This window comes from Dromaius novaehollandiae, chromosome W (assembly GCF_036370855.1).
Source record: "Dromaius novaehollandiae isolate bDroNov1 chromosome W, bDroNov1.hap1, whole genome shotgun sequence".
Lineage (NCBI taxonomy): Eukaryota > Metazoa > Chordata > Aves > Casuariiformes > Dromaiidae > Dromaius > Dromaius novaehollandiae.
This window is the reverse complement of record NC_088130.1, coordinates 60,120,571-60,137,039: the sequence shown is the minus strand read 5'-3', so window position 1 is coordinate 60,137,039 and position 16,469 is coordinate 60,120,571.

Sequence of the window (16,469 nt, the reverse complement as noted above, 5' to 3'; positions counted from 1 at the left end):
TTGCCTGCCCCATCCTCTCTGGATGGTCATCCTGTGTCTGTAGGTGGTCTTTGGCTTGACTTCTGTGGAAGTGGTACAGAAACAGATGGGGGATGTATGAAAAAACAGGTCACAGTAGTTTGAAGGGGCTGAAGTCCATCACAGGTTGGTGGCTCTGAACCCTGCTACACATTTGGCACATTCACTCTGCTGAAACCAGCCAGGAGCTCAACTTTCTATCCCAGCTGAGGACCAGACATGGTTTTGGAGACTCAAAATGCCTGGGAGGGAAGATCCTCCTTCACTGCCCTGTCCCCTGTGTGGGCAGTGGGAGAAGGCAGCTGTGCCAGTGCTGGGAATGGGGACAGCAAGGGACCAGGGTGTGCCCACTCTTGCTGCCTGTCCCTGAGCCCAGCTGCCCTCCCCAAGGCCATCAGGGCACCTCTGCGGTGCTGGGCAGCTGTGGGGGCCACCGCTCCAGGCACCATCGCAGAGCAGCAGAGGATGCTCTGGCAATGGAAATGCAGTCGGGCACCAGGAGCTGCGTTAGGGACAGCAATGCCCACCAGGTTGCGGGGCACCCGCTGGGACCGGCCACGTGCTGCTTGGGTGCGTGGGGAGGGCTGGAGCGAGCCGTACAGGAGCTGAGCACAGGACCGCAGAGAACAGCATCTCCCACCAGCATCTCCCCCCACAGAGGGACAGGAGCAGCAAGGTGAGCTGCTTCTTTGGGACACATCCCCCAGGCACCCTGGCCCCAAGGTTTCACGCCCTGGCGTGCAGCGAGGACGCGCTGATCCTGGGCCGCCCGCGGGAGCCCACGCTGCGGGGCCATGCGCCACTTTCCTCCAGCATTATCCGTGCTGCCAGCTTCCGCCTCCCCCGCACTGCCGGCCGGTGGCCCTGACACAGCGCCGGGCTGCCAGACGCCTCCTTCTGTTCCCTATGCGCTCGCCCGCCCCGCTCCCGCTTTCCTTCCCACGGCTGCCGCCGGCACAGCCAGGCACGGGGACACGAGGTGCCCACACTGTGCCTGGCAGAGAGCGGGTGGCAGGAGCGGTGCTGGGGCGAGGAGGAGGCACGGCGCGGCGCTGGGCATGGGAAGCATCTTGGTCCCTGCTATGGCTTAGATGGAGGCAGCCACAGAGCAAGTGATGCAGCCGCCAAGCAGGGGGTCCAGGACCTCTCCTGAATCAGCATATGGTCATCTGGGAGCACATGATGGCACCAAGAGTCCTGGGTGCCTCCCTCCATGCCCTCTGCACCTTCCTGCTCCTATTGCCCTGGCTGCTCAGGGGGACCAGGAGGTGGCACAGAGGATGGTGGCCATGGCCCTGGGCTCCCATGCGCTGTGCCCAGCCATTTCCCATCTCCGCAGCCACCTGCACCTGGATCGCTCCTAAAGCAGCCGCTATAGGAGGGAAATGATTTGGTGCCGGTCAAAGGTCCTGCCTTTTAATTTTGGTGGTGCAGGTCCAAGCCCCACTGCTGGCATTGGAGCAGACTGTGCTAGCTCCTCTGGGTCACAAGGGTGGGCAGCTGCGTGATGCCCTGCATGCCACCGTGCACGTTACCACACGCCCCAGCCTCCCCTCCCAGTCTGGGATTCACCCCCGGGGTTGCAGACAGCTCTGAAAGGCTGCAGTGCTCGGCCCAACTGGGGCCTGATCGCCTCCTGCACTACATCGGGGCTGGGGCCAGGTTGAGAGCTGGCAGCGTCCTCCTCGCACCGCAATGAAGGCAAGGCCAGCGCCTGTGGTTCCCTCTGCCTTTGGAGACCCCTGTGTCAGGGGCACTTGCACAAGGCATGTGATAGGACACCGGTAACAGGGCACCAGTCCAGGCTCTGGACTCATCTGGGAGCCCCGTGGGACCAAAACACCCTGGCTGGCCAGGGAAGGAGGAAGGCAGCCAGGATACCTGGAAAGCGCAGAGCTGGGTCAGAGCCAGCCCAGAAAGCCAGTGCAATGCTTGGCATTGACAGAGACACCTAGCTTGCAGGCCTTGGAGCCACAAGCTGACTGGAGATGCACAGCCCATCCAGTTTTACCCACCAGCCCATGCCAGAGGCCGGGACAGCAAAGCAGCCCCTCCTGGGAAGAGACTGGCACTTGTCCCAGCCCTCCGCGAGCCCCAGCAGTGCGCAGTCAAGCTGCTTGCTCCCTGCGCCTGGGCAGCAGTTAGGCACTTGCTGTCCCTCTCCGTTGGCAGAGCACTGGTGAGGGTAGTAAAGGATGAGGCCCTTAATATTCAGTGCTTGGCACCTCGTTACCCAGAAGGCAGTCAGAGATCAGCAGTGAAACGAGCTGGGGGCTGGCGTGATTGCTTCGCGAGGCGCTGCTATATCTGTCTAGCTTGGCTGAGCGATGACTAAGGGAAGGACATGAGAGCAGTCTGCAAATACGGAGCTTGCAAACAGCCAGGCAGAGGAGGAATTATTTAGGCTGGAGCGCGGGGGTGGCGAGAGGGGGATCAGAAGGAGACGGATAGAGGGAAAGTGGAGGCTGGGTGGGCTGGTTTGGCAGCACCCACCACAGGTGCATGGACACCAGGTACCGGGCTGGGGAAAAGAGGCCTGAGAGCTGCGGGACTGCTCCCAGCACACCTTTGCCAAGGCAAGAAGAGATTTCCAGCCAAAGGGGTGTCCTGTCCTGGCCCCAATCTGATAGCCACCACCTCTGGACTCTGGCTTGGAGACCTGCCATAAGCACTACAGATCAGCCAGCACCTCTGTCCAAAATCCCAGCCAAAGGGACCATGCCTCTAAATGCAGGATGCCCTGAGCGGGTCCATATTGCAGGAGGGATCCCTGTGCAGAGATAATGGTGCTAAGGTGTAAAAGGGCCACCAGCATGGCCTGGAGCAGAGAAACCGGCAGGCAGGAGAGCCCTGCTGTGGCACAAAGCCTGCACAAAGTGATGGAGTGGCCCCAGTCTGCTCTGAAGGGACCCATACGTGCAAAAATGTCCCGCGGCTGCCTGCACGGGGCAAGCCCATGCACAGCCTCGGCCCTGCCCTGCCGCGACACGCAGGCAGCCAGACAGCAGGGTATTTGCAGGAGCTATTTCTGCTCTCTGTGGGGCTGTGCTGCTCATGCTGAGGCCAGCTGAGTGGCTGCAGACAGACCACACTGCTCCCGCGGTCAGGACACCTGTGGGGGGACGTGGGGCTCACAGGAATTCGCCTTGTGTTTCTTCCAAGCCCCCACCTGGCCCAGCAGCGCTCTCGTTTGAGCAGCCGGAGTGTGACAGAAATCCAAGGCAGGAGGAAAGGATGTTGAGATCCAGGCACTCAGCATCCTCTGAGGCTGGATCCCTTCCCTTGAGAAGGAAGGGACCCCATAGCCTGAGCCATTCGACCAGCTTGCACAGCTGATGGGTACCAAGCCTAATTCCCTGGGTCACCTCATGTTTTGGGGGCCAACAGCAGGATGGAGAAGAGCAAGTCAAGCACCAGGAGCCAGGGATGCTACTGAAACATTGGCTGGCCCATCCTGTCTCTTTGGCCTTCAGGTTGCAACTCTTCTCCTTGCTCTGCAAAGGTTTTGCAACACAGCTCAGGCAGAAACATCCCAAACCAGCCGCTGTTTCAAGCTGTGTGAGCCTGGAAGCAGAGCCAGGCCCACCACCACTTCACTGAGGAACGCATGTACTCTCCACCCCTGTCCAGCCTAAGAGGATGTTTGCTAAAGAGAGGATCATTTTTAATCCATTTTTAAATAACTTGTATCCAGGAGTCCACAAATGAGCTAACAAGGATGTGTCTGGCTTGCTTTAATGGTGTAGATGAGTGGCAGAGCTGAAATGCATTTATTATCGTCAGAGGAGTCGGGATGAAGTCAGGTATGGGCCCATCAGTCTAACACCTACGGGCTACAGGAACAGGAACATGGTCCAAGACCCTGCAGAAAAGGAGCTAAGGAGGGGGAGATAACTCAGCACCAGTCACCATGACATTAGACCCACGCTTTCAGCAGGGCTTGTCAAATAATCCTGGCTTCTTTGTTTGATGGCATTACAAATCTGGGTGCTGAAACACCACCGCAGACATATGAAGCTGCTGCAGGGCCACTCCTGCCTGATGCTGCAACAGAGCCTGAAGGGTGAGCAATACCTGGGAAGCGCTGGCAAGGCCAAGAGCTGTTCCCGGGGACGCGGTGGCCAGCGGGAGCCGTGATGAGCAGGGCACTTGAGCCAAGTCCCAGAGAAGTTTCTTGGTCTTCAGAGGGTCACAAGAGAGTATCGGGTCATGGCTGAGGGGTGACCAAGGGCGAGAGGCAGAGTCTGGTCGGAGCTGTCATCGAGCCTCAGAGGCAGCTCTCAAGGGCAGCAACACCTCCGTCACCGCCTGGCCCCTCTGGGGTCACGTCACCCTGTCGGGGTGATGTGCCATCCCAGGAAGCCATGCAGGGAGGTGGGATTTGGCTGCCGGGGCATCACCCCAGCCTCGTCTCTAATCTGCTCATCCTCCAAGCAACTGAACATCCTCTTCTGACACCCTCGGCGTAGCCTGGCAACGGCGACAACAGCATGGCAACGGCGGCAACGGCATGGCAACGGCGGCTGCTATAGGAGACAGAAAATGTCAAGCAGATTGCCCCTAGCCCCAGCTGGCCTCTGGGCTCGGGCTCGTGCCAGCACCAAAGACGCTCCATCTGCTCTGAGTACCCGTGTTATCCCTGGGCAGCAGCTCCTGCAGTCTCTGGGCACGATGGACCCTGCGAGCCTCGTCACCTTCTTTCCTTATCTCCCAGGATTGCATGAGATGAGTTGGTGAGTCTCAGCCAAAGTCCTTCAGGTCCCCATGTCTAAGCATGGGCACGCTGTGGCTGCCGGCAGGCTGGAAATGCCATGCTGTGCGGTACTCCCGAGGATGCACCCGGGTTTAGCTGCCAAGCTGGATCAAGCCCCGAGATGCAAACCTACCTGCCTGCCACAAGGGGAGAGGCAACGGCCAGCACAGCCCCCCCAGAGGGCCCTTCCCCATGGCCCACCCCTCTCTTGCCTCCTGCCTTCCTGCCCAGCTGACCGGTCTCAGGCTTGGAGCAGGGGGTGTTCAGAGAGCAGAGCTCTTCACAACGCTGGCTCTCCTCCTTCCTGCCCAGCCTGCTCCCAGCCTCTCCGAGAAGCCAGGGGCAGAGCAGGTGCATGCAGAAAAGTCCGATTTCCTCCCAGACATCTCCCAGAGCAAACACCTGGCTCTGCATCTTGTTAGAGGAGCACAGATTCAGGATGCCGAGGACACCAGTCTCTCATTTTTGGCTGCCAAAGGCTCTTCCCCACGGCCAGTCCACCCATCCACCTCGGGCCAGCCCTCGGTGCTCCCTGCTTGGCAGCAAGCCCTTCAGCAGGGAGGAGGAAAGGCACTGGCATCCCCGGGGAACAGGAGAGCTTAGGGCTGCCCCTCTTGCACCATTGCGCCAGGGGGACGTCACCCCGGCGGCGGGAGCACCCCCCTCTCCCAGGGGAGGAGATGCAGCGGGGGCGTCGGAAGTTACACAACGCTGCGCCGAGCAGACAAGGCAGAGAGCGTGGCGGGGGCGTGCGAGCCCCCGGAGTGAATTCCCTGACGTGGCAAACATCTCCTGAAGCCCCCTCGATGCCCACCTGCACACGCAGGCACGAGCCCACGCGCATACGCAGGCACGAGCCCACGCACCGGCACACGCCTGCCTCTAAAGGAAAAGCCTTGCCGGAGCCAGTGCTGAAATAGTGAATTGCCTCATTCATTCAGCCTCTCCGGAAGCTTTGCCTGTACTTGTACATGCAAACATACGCGCAGGGAGGCATGTGCGCCAGACGTGTGCACATGCACACACCCCCCAGAAATCCTCCCATCCGGCCATCTTCTCCGCTATCCGCTCCCAGATGCATGCACAGTCTTGCACGCACATGCACACACGTGTCTTTTCACGCATGTCCGTGTCATGCAGGCAGAGAACCCATCCCAGTTGCCATCAGCGCAGGGGACTCAGGGATGGAGCAAAGTTTTGCAGCCCTCTTTGCGGCGTGGCCAGGTGACCCCACACATACACCTTGCTATAGGTGATGTTGCGGCAGCAAACCCCTCGCTACGGCCTGTACAAGCACAGGTGGGTCCCTCCAGGCACGTGTAGACACACTGAACCCCAAAGCTACCTGGAGGCAGGAACCCAACACAGAGGCACGGGGTACCATGCCTCAGAGCCAAATCCCTTCTCTTGGGGTCACCCCAAGATAATAGCTCACCAAAATACCAGAAAGTGTTTCCCTTCCCTGGACTAGAGGCTTGCAAAACTCACAGCTCTTTCCCTCCTTCTGCCTCATGCTGCTGGACCCCCCCAGGTTTCCCCTTGTAATGGGGGGGGGTGCTTTCCACTCCCACCCCCCAAAAGCTACAGCAGGACCTGGCAGGGGCTGCGCAGGGTCCCCAGCCCTGCAGTCCCCTTGGGAAGAAGAGGCTGTCTCTCGCTGCTGCGGACAGGTGCCTGGACGTGTGATGTGTGCAACGTGTGCCTGCACACTGCGCAGTGTGTGCACGTAACCAGTAGCGTGCGTGTGCATCACATGTGGCATGTTAGCACCGCATGTGTGATACACACATGCAACACACGCACGTGATGTGTGTACATCGTACGTGCATGACCTACGATGTGTGATGCCCAGTGACACATCCGTGCAACATGTGCAATGTGTGTGCATGCACACCTCCATTTCTAGTTTGGAAAGTCTGACCTGGGATTATCACCTGCTTCCTCCTCCTGGCAAACAGGCTCCCCTATGATGCACTGTCTTGCAGCGCACATTTGCCTGCCACCCAGGGCAGAGGTAACACGCACACACACATGTGCATGGGTCTGTACAGCCCTTTTGCTGGTCCCTGGGGGCTTGGCACATGCATAGGACATGCAGCTGTCCCCAGGCAGCAGCCAGGGCAGCAAAAACCCTGCAGCCTGCCTGCCTGGTCCTCAGCATGACCCCGCTCTGCCCGAAGCATCCTTACATAACTTCAGCTAAGTGTGGGACAAGCCACCGCACCGAGAAGGGAGATGGAGCGTATTCAGCTCCTTTCTTTTCCCAGAATATCTTCTTTTTTAAGCCTCATGAGGTGCCTGAGAAAACATCCCATCTCCACCCCCCACCCCCTCACCTGGCAGCCTCCCAGCTGAATGGAGCCGCGATGCAGGAATGGCAGCCAGCACGGCGCGCGCAGCACCCACGGACGCAGCCTTGCACTCTGCTTGCACGGGCTGGCACCCTGCCTTGCCACACAGGGTGGGCAGGTCACGGGTGCCCGTCCCCAGCCCTCCTTGGCAGGCAGCGGCCGCTCCTCCAGCCTCGCTGTCCCAATCACTGTGGGGCAGCACTGGGCAAGTGCTGGCCTCTGACAGCCTGCAGATGCTGCGCCACAGCCAGAGAGTTCCCTTAAGGAGAAAATCATGGTCTTTCCCCCCCAAGGCAGACCTCCACCAGCTGTCTAGCACCCCCCACACCTCCTGCCAACACACAGCTTTGCACCCCAGTGCGCACAGATGGAGAGTACCATGGGCAGAGAGCAGCCACAACAGGTCTCTGTCCTGCTCTCTCTCCACCCCAGGCTGGAAAGGAAAAGCTGATGTAGCTAGCAGGCATCATGAGACACATGGGACAGATGCACGGTCCAGTTCTCCCCTCTGTTGCTGTTGCAGAGGGATGTTCAGGAGCTCTTGCAGCAGCGACCCCAGCTCAGAGAGCAGCTTCAGCTCTCACTAGGGTGACCCAGGAACAAGCACACCAAATGACACGCACCTCAAGGAAGCAAAGGCATCAGCTCCCATAGCTCAAAACCTGTGGTCCTGTCCCCACCCACTCCATCATCAAATTTCATTCCAATTTCACTTTGAATATTCCTTACTTATTTTTCTCAACCTTACCCAGAATTTGAGGCCAGATACATGGGTTTGTATTTGTCCAGATCACTTTTCCTTTTCATAAACATAGGTTCTGTATTTGCTATGCCCCAGTCATTCAATACTGCTCCAATTTTATGTATTAAAGACAGTGGTTTACTAAAGAGGAGACCTGCAATTGTGTCAGCGTGCAGCAGCTCTCCTGGGGCCTGCGGTGGAATTTAGCCCGTCTCCCCAACTTGAGCGCATTAAGCACTCAGAGTTTTTGTTCCACTCCAGCAGCAACAATTTCTCCTCCCCGCCTCCCTCCCACTCTGCACCCTGCTTTGGGCTGTGTGTTCAGTGCTGCTGCCCTCGCTGAAGATTGAGGCAAAGAGGGAATTGGTTTGAGGCCATATTCACTGGAGCACTAATTCTTCCAGCCCTTCGTCATGCAGAGACACTCCTGCTGCTTTCCTTGTTCTCTTTCTAGCTCCATGACCCTCTAACTTTTTTCTCTTGACTTACTCTCTTCCAACAAGTTGGAGCATAACATTTGCCAAGTCTCTCTTTAACCTCAACCCACCGCCATCCCCAACTGGGCTGAGATACAAGGCAGGCCTCTGCTTGCCTTCATCCTTGCTGCCGCTGGTCTTTAGCTTGTCCAGAGCTCACTGCTGGCATTGCGCTGAGCATCCCCCGTGGGCATGGTTGACTTGGCCCCTGCAGCCAGGCCAGCCTGCCAGAATGAGACAGGCCATGGTCCAGCCAGGGACAACCACAGCCAGCTTCATCTTGGGCTCCAGGGGCACCTTGCAGCAGCTCTTGGCAAAACCCACCAGGCAGGCGCTGAATCTGCTCAGCCCAATGCCTTGGGCAATGGGATGTGGCTTTGGGAATTAGAGTCCTAGTGCTCCAGATGTGGCCCCACAGCAGGACAGCTGCGCAGGGCCTCCAGGCCACCTCTCATCCCCAAAGCATCCTAACCCCAACGAGCAAACAGCCTCTGCAGAGCCCAGGCTCCCAGGGCTGCCGGAAAGGGTTGATGCATGCTGGGGAACAGCTGAAGCCAAACTCCCTGCTCTGTCCATCAGTCTCAATTCAGAGAGGAGCCCGGGACCCTCTCTGCTTTCAGGGTGTCTTCTCAAGTCAGTGTTTCAGAGGGGGCTGGAGCAAGCCCAGAGCAGTTAGCACAGCCAGATACAAGTCCAAACGCTGCCACCAGAGCCTGCGCGATACACACAACAAATAGGAGCCCAATCTCACCCTGAGCAACTACAGGAGGAGCAGGACAGCAGCTTTCCAGGTGCCTTCAAGGCCACCTGGGCAAGGTAGATCTCCTTTCCCCAAGGACCTGGGCAGTGCATCCAGCAAAAGTTGTGCACAGAGCACCCACCACAGATGCCTCTGCCAGCAGAGGAGCCCCCATTCCTTTCAGAAAGGCTAGTACCAAGTCATATGCCCACCAGCTCCTCTTTGCACACTCTCCTGGCCCAGTGCTGCCTAATAGCCATCTGGGTTGCAGGGATGTGAACTGGGTGTCTCAGCATCCTCCAGCACTCTAGAGGTGGTGCTTGGGAGTATTCCTCCTTCCCCTTTTCCTTCTGTAAAGGAAATCTTTGCTGCTTTATCTGCCCATTGTCCATGATTTCCCTGAACCAAGGAGGCAGGACGCTCAGGAAGCAGCAAAATCAGAGCGGCTAATAAATACAGACTGAGAGAAGGGAGGGGAACTGTCTGGCACAGCTGTAGCACCAGCTGAGTCTCTGGCCTGGGTCCCATGCAGAACATTGCCTGTCTCCCATGATGATCGCTGTGCATCTGCCTGTCATCAGGCCTGGACAGTCACAGGGAAGGTAGTTTGGGAGCCAATGAAGATGAGATAAAAACAGAATAAAGGCCAGCCAACCTCTCTTCCAGAAAAGCAGCCTTGCTAGACAAACACCGTGTCATTTTTTTAAGTGATTGCAGATTTGATAGCTCCACAGAGGTATTAAGCTTCCTACAAGTCAACTGGGTACCACTTTCTGTCCTAATTAACTAGCTAGATCTCACCAGAGTCAGTTCATTTAGGAAATTAAGAACTAGATGCCAGGCAGATTTGCAAAAAGAAAAGCACATTAAAAAAATATAGATACATTCCTAGCAGATATGGCAGGGACTGGTTCTGGCCCTGAAAATATCCACGACTTGCCACAATCATCAAGGCCAGCATTCCTGCTGGGGACACCTGTAGAAGCCCGTGCTCTGGAAAGCAGGGACTCGGTGTTTTTAAGGCTAAAACTCCCCAAATGACAGGGTGATTGGAGAAACTAAAAGATCTCAATGTGTTTGGCACCCGAAAGACGTCTGGAAGTAACTTGGTTAAGTAGTAACATGGTAAGAGCCTTCCCTGGGAGCAGCTATCAGGTGCTACAGGACACTTGCTGAGAAACACAAAGCAAGTACCAAAGGCTGGAATTTAAAATCAAGCCAAGACAAGTTCCAGCACATGGTTTCAATGTGCACATGGGTTCCTAGAGGCAACCAGTGCTATTCAGGCTTCTTACAGAAAGGCTGGGCTCCCTTGTTGGGGGATGCATGAGGTTATAGATGGGTAGCCAGGAGGATGCAAAGGCTGCAGAGATGCTACCAGGGCTCAGCTACCATCATGCCTTCTCATGAGAGTGTGTCTCAACTAACAGACCAGAGTTCAAGAGCTCTATATTCAAGTCCCATGTCTGTTATTTGATTCTTGTAGCAACCTGGGACAATTCACTCTATGTTGACACTTTACTCACTACAAATATGGATGGGGACACATCCTCCCTCGTCTTTCACCTACTCAGACTGCAGGCTTGCAGGGACTGCTCTCAGGAAGGGCTTTCCCAGTCCACATGCCCAGTTTAGACAGGCATATCAGTGTTTCAAAGTAGGAGCAACTGGGGAGGTCAGGCCCCAAATCAAGGTGGCCAGAGGCAGGGTTTGCCTGGGAGAGCCTTGCTCTGCCCCAAGACAGCCCTGTCCTAAGTGCTGCAGCAGTCCCCAAACAGTCATTTCATCCCACTCCCACACCCACTGCCCTCAGGCTTTGGCCACTCCAGAGGAGTTTCCGGGATCTGCAGAGGACTGCATCCTCCCACATGCTGCTGCCCACTGCCACTCAGAGACACTCACATCTCCTCCACCTGCTAGATGCACATGACAGGAGAACCCAGACACACTCATTACAGAGCACTCACAAAAGTCAGTATGAGAGGAGGTCTCTGGTGGGGGCCCGCTCCTGTGACGCAAGGGCCACATGCCAGCACCGGCTGGGAACCACTTGAGAATAGAGGCAGGAAGAAAAAAATAGCCCAGCTGGCAGCACAGACACTGCCGGGAGAGGAAGCAGCAGGTTGAGACAAGGACACAGCTCATTATGCCACCCCCACAGGTGCACAGCACAGAGCAGAGCAGCTGGCTTCGCTGCCGCCGGCAGCGCACTGGCACGGGGAGGCAGCGGCCAGCACCTTCAGCACCAGTCAGAGAGGACAAATTAAACATCATCATTAGCACTAATAGCGGCTTCTATCTCCTTTCTCCCGCTCAGCCTCAAGAGACCAGTGAGGCTCTGATGAGACACCAAGTGCCATGAGGACATGTCATCTCTGTCCTTGGAGGTTTTCAAGGCCAGCCTGGATAAAGCCCTGAGCAACCTGGTCTGATCTCATGGCTGACCCTGTTTTGAGCAGGAGTTTGGACTAAAGACCCCCCTCCCCCCCCCAAGGCCCCTTCCCACCTGACCTATCCTAGGATCTTAGTGCCCAGAGCTGAAGAGGCACAAGCCTGCCTCATGCTGGGGCTAGCAACAATGTCAGGGTTACTGGGAGATGGTGAGAGTTGCTCCAGTTTAGTGGCTTCCTCACCAGACAGGCCAGGGGCTGGATGAACCCAGAGGTACAAGGTCCCCATGCGCATGAGAAAGGGCTCACCTGCACAGACAGGAGTTTCTGCAGGGATGAAGACCCAAGCCTGGCCTGGAAGATGACCCACCAACATCACCTTGGAGTCACATCAACCTCAGGCCACAGCCGGTGCACCAGCAGGTGGGAACACAGCATTAATCCCAGGAAAATCCTGGGCATTGATGTTTTGCAGCTCTTCCGTCATCCTGCAGCTCTGGGTGAGGGAAAAGGAGGGCGGTATCTCCAGGGACAGGAACAGGCAGGAAGGAGAGACAGCACCAAATGCGTGGGCGCTGCTCTAGCTGTGGAGAACTGAGTACAAACCCTGCCACTGCTGCTGCCAAGCCCAGTGTCCTCAGATGAATCTCTCAAGCTTGCCGAGCCACGGTTCCCAGAGACTTCCCCGCGCTGTGTTACAGCAGGGGAGTCTGAGCAGGGCCGCAGGTACCGCATCAGTGGGAAAGGGCTCCCCTGCGTGCAGGATTGCACCATTGCTCCTGTCCCATCCACTGAACCAAGCTAAGGTCTGCACACCCTGGGCAGGCTGAGCTCTCATCTGAAAAGCTCCCAGGAGACCCCTGCCAACCACGCTCTATAGGGGTGGCAGGACCACAGGGAGCATCTGACCCCTGGGGCTGTCCTTCATGCTGGGGATGAGGGCCAAGCAATGCCTCGGCAGCTGCTAACCAAGCCAAGACAGGCAAAGGGGTGCACAGCAGCAGGGCCGCAGTCACGCTGCCTGCTTTAGGCACAGCCCCAGCATGTCCCACCTCCTTCCACCACCAGAAGCTGACCCAGTGGCAGCCCGGGTTCAGCGCTCCGACAGGCTGCCTGTGTACAGCCCAGAAACACTGACTCAGTCTTCCTCGGTGATGGGAAATGGCACCGCAGATTCCCACATCTCCTCCAACTCAGAGGAGGCTGCAGCAGTGTCAGAAGTCTCCTTTGGACCTTTGCAGCGCTGTCACACCAGCAACGAATTCACTGGGGAGCCGACACTCAGGAAGGAAGTTGCACAGCTTGGTGCCTGCATACGCCACTCTGACCTTCAAACACCCAAGTAATAACGTAATATATTTTAACAGAAAAAACACCCTGCTGCTCAGGGCAACAGTCCCTGAGCTCCCTACTCTTTCTGGGACAGAGGCCAAGAGCCAAGGCGTTGGGAAGAGCTTAAGATCAAGTTGAGCACATCACAATGCTTCCCCACAGCATGATCCCACATTCCAGCAATCTGCAGCCCAGGGATTTCCTGAGCCAGAAGCACCATTGTTTGTGCTCACCAGTCTTCTCTGGGTTTTCTTTCCAGAAATTTGCTTAATTGCCTTTTGATCCCAGGCAAGTTTTTCCAATCTTACACAGCAAGGCTGGCACTTCCGCAGGTTAATCCCATGCTGCTTCAAGGAACATGCTCCTGCCCTGAGGTGCCACTGCCTATTTCAGCACGTGACGCCATGCAGGCTCTTTATGGGAGAAGAGCTCAAGCAATCTTTCCCTGCTCACCTTCCCCCAGCTACACATGATTTTATTATTCTCCGTCATGCCTCCTTCAGTCATCTCTTCCCCCAGACGGAAGAGAACTAGTTTATGTAATTGTTCCTTGTATGGAAACTGCTTCATACCTTTAATTATTCATGTCACCCTTCCCTGCACTTTCCTAGCTCTACTTTAAAAGGGAGACGGATGTTCTGGTAGACGCAGGCTGCGAAGGAAGGAGAGCAGCTTTGGTTAAAACATCTACAGTCAGGCACAGCACCCAAAGCAGGAGGCTGTGATCTCTGCTCACCCCTCTCCTGCCCGGCTGTCAGTGGCACACAGGCTGCATTCAGCCCCTGGGGCCTTGCTACCACAGGCCCCTGGGCCAAACCACGTGCTCTTCATCCTTGTTTGTGTTGTTTCAGCTCACAAAGGCTGAACAGCAAGCAGATCACTTGTGAACATGGTCAGCATTGGCTCCATCCCAAAGCCTCCACTGCCTTTGCCTATTAAAGCTTGGGAAGTAGCATGGAAAGAGTTCGCAAGCCCAGGACCCCGCACTGGATGAACAGCAGAAGCCCCTGGAGACAAGAAGAGCAATTCCTCCAGGGGTGCATGGATACCAGAGCAAATAGACAGCAAGACAGACAGATAACTGATAACAGTAAGTAATGGTTTAATATCATGATGACTCAGACACTGTGCAGATAGTACAATGAAAATATTGATTCTTTAGTTCAGAGATGCTTCATAAACACTTCATGGGAGGAAAGGAGGAGCCTGGGGGGCTACTTGCATCCCACGTGTCAGAGATACCAGCCCCATCCTGGGAGAGGACAGGGAGGAGACTGCTGCTGCAATAAAGCCATGGGAAAAGAACAAGTCACGAGCCCAGAAGCGACTCCACAGTGCCCAATCCAAATATCTCCCCAACTAAGAGGAAGTATTCAGAAATTACAGAAGCAGGGCACTCTACAATCATGGCAACTGCCATATTAATAGCCTCATTCACACCATGTCTCCCTCAGCTTCAAAATTCAGAAGCTTTTTTGATCAAAATTGGGCTTTCACTGTGGGTGGGCAGCATTCTGGCTCCAGAGACAAGCCAAGTACTCCTCTACAGCCAGACTGGAGTAAGCCACAGTGAACGTGAAACAAAAATGAAGTTTCCCTTGCCTGGAGCAGGGTTCAGGCAGAAATCCAAGTGTCACAACATCTGTAACAGCACTAAGAAGCAGCAGCCTCCCAAGCTCTGCAAGCTGGCATGTAACAGCCAGGAAGGAAAATGTACAGGTACCACATCCCAGCTCAGACCCAGCACAGCCGAGCACACAACCTGCCTCCTTCCCCACAGCCAGAGCGATGACAACAGGGCAGAACACCCCTTGTCAGGGGTAAGGTCCCTGTGCTTCCAGCACAGCCTGGGAGCAGTGCTCACACCCGCGAGCTGCTGACACTGTCAGCAGAGGGATCACTGCTCTGCAGCCGTGCTGTACCTCTACAGGAGCAGGAGACAGGCTTTTTTTCTGGACATCAACAGGTTTCCTAGGCCAAAAGCAAAGACACTGGCTCCAGACAGCTCCTAAAGGCTGTTGTCACAACACAGCCCTCCTTCCCCTCCCACTACAGCCACCTCCAGCCCACTGCAACCCCAGCGTATCACAGGTCCAGCCCTGATCTGAGCAGACCCTGTGGCCATGTGAGGCCAAACCTTCAGGCTGTGCTGTCCAAGTCCTCCCCCCGCTATAACCACTCATTGAAAGGGGAGCAGGATAGCAATGACAGTTTCTTGCAGCAGCTCAGCAGCACAGGAGCAAGGGATGCTGCAAGTCACTCTGGCAGGTCAAAGGGAAGTCACCTCCAGCAGCATGCTGCGTCAACCGGCTGGAAGCAGGGACAGGATGCACAGTCTCACAGCTCCCTGCTTGCATGCAGGATGTAAGCAGTGGTGTTCAGGCTGCAGACAGCACATCTGTCCCCACTCTGCTGACCGTGATGAGGCAGGGTGAGCACTCGTGTTGGTCAGAGAGGGGTTCAGCTCCTCTCCTCATAGCAGAGGCCAGGTAGGTCACCTTGCACCACGGTCTTTAGCCTTGGTCATCCAAGCAGGCAATCAGCATAGCATGGACAGGCCAGACCATGTCAGCAAGGCTCTGCAAAGGAGCCCACGTGTGTGGCTGCAGTGTTGGAACAGCAGTTCGTCTCCGCTCCAGGTCTAACCCCAGCCAGGGCTACAGAAAGATCAAGGGGATGACTCAGATTGCAAAAAAACCCTAACACACTCCTCTCTCAATAGGAAAGCATGATGCAGGTTTGCAGAGGGACAGCTCTGGGAGCTTATTTAGCTGAGCTACACAGCATCTCTGCTGGTTTTCCCACAGCTCCGGGCACTTTCATTGATGCAAAGAGATCAGGACCTGTAATTTAAATACAGCCTCTGAACTCACACAGGACCTGGACTTCAGAGGGGCTGATGGATCATTCCCATGCAAAAAATCCATAAGAAACGCCCACATGCAGAACAGGGTCAGAGGGCTCTCAGCTCTGCCAGAAAGCATTTAGGGCTCCAAACCCCTAGGCAAACCTTTTCACCCTTTCTAGGCCAAGGTGTCTCTGCCGACACTCCAACAGAAAAGCCTCTACTGCGACGGGACCAGGAGCCTCACTACTCTTCAGTGAGTCAGTGTCTGATGCGGGTACAGCACAGTCCCCGGGGACCAGATGTTCACACGTTGTTCCTGTCAGACACCCTCTCAACCACAGCAGCTGAGCGGCTCCCAGAAGGGCCCCACATGGTGACTCCACAGGGCTCGCTCCCGCTCCCACTCCATCCCCGTACACGGGCAGCCAGGCACTGCCTTAAGGCAGCAACTCCCTCACAGGTCCAGGGCCCACAGGAGGCAAAAGAGAGGTGCCCCCCACATACCCTAAACCTGCGGGGGCCACCAGCCCCATCCCCACACAGGGACAACTACCCGCCCCGCCCCGCCCCGCCCCGCCCCAACAGCGCACGCTGCGCCCCGGTGACGTCACAGGCTTCCAGAAGATTCCCGAGGGAATTCCGCCGCGACTGGCGCTATAAAAAGCCACCTAGGCGCGGCGAGGCGAGCGGTTGCAAAGCGCCGTCTGCCAATGAGAGCACGAGGAGGGGGCGGCACCGGCTTAAACTGCCCAATGAGCCGCCTGGGGAAGGAGGCGGGGCGAGCCCGGCGGGCGCGGACGATCGGCCCCGCCTCCCCCTC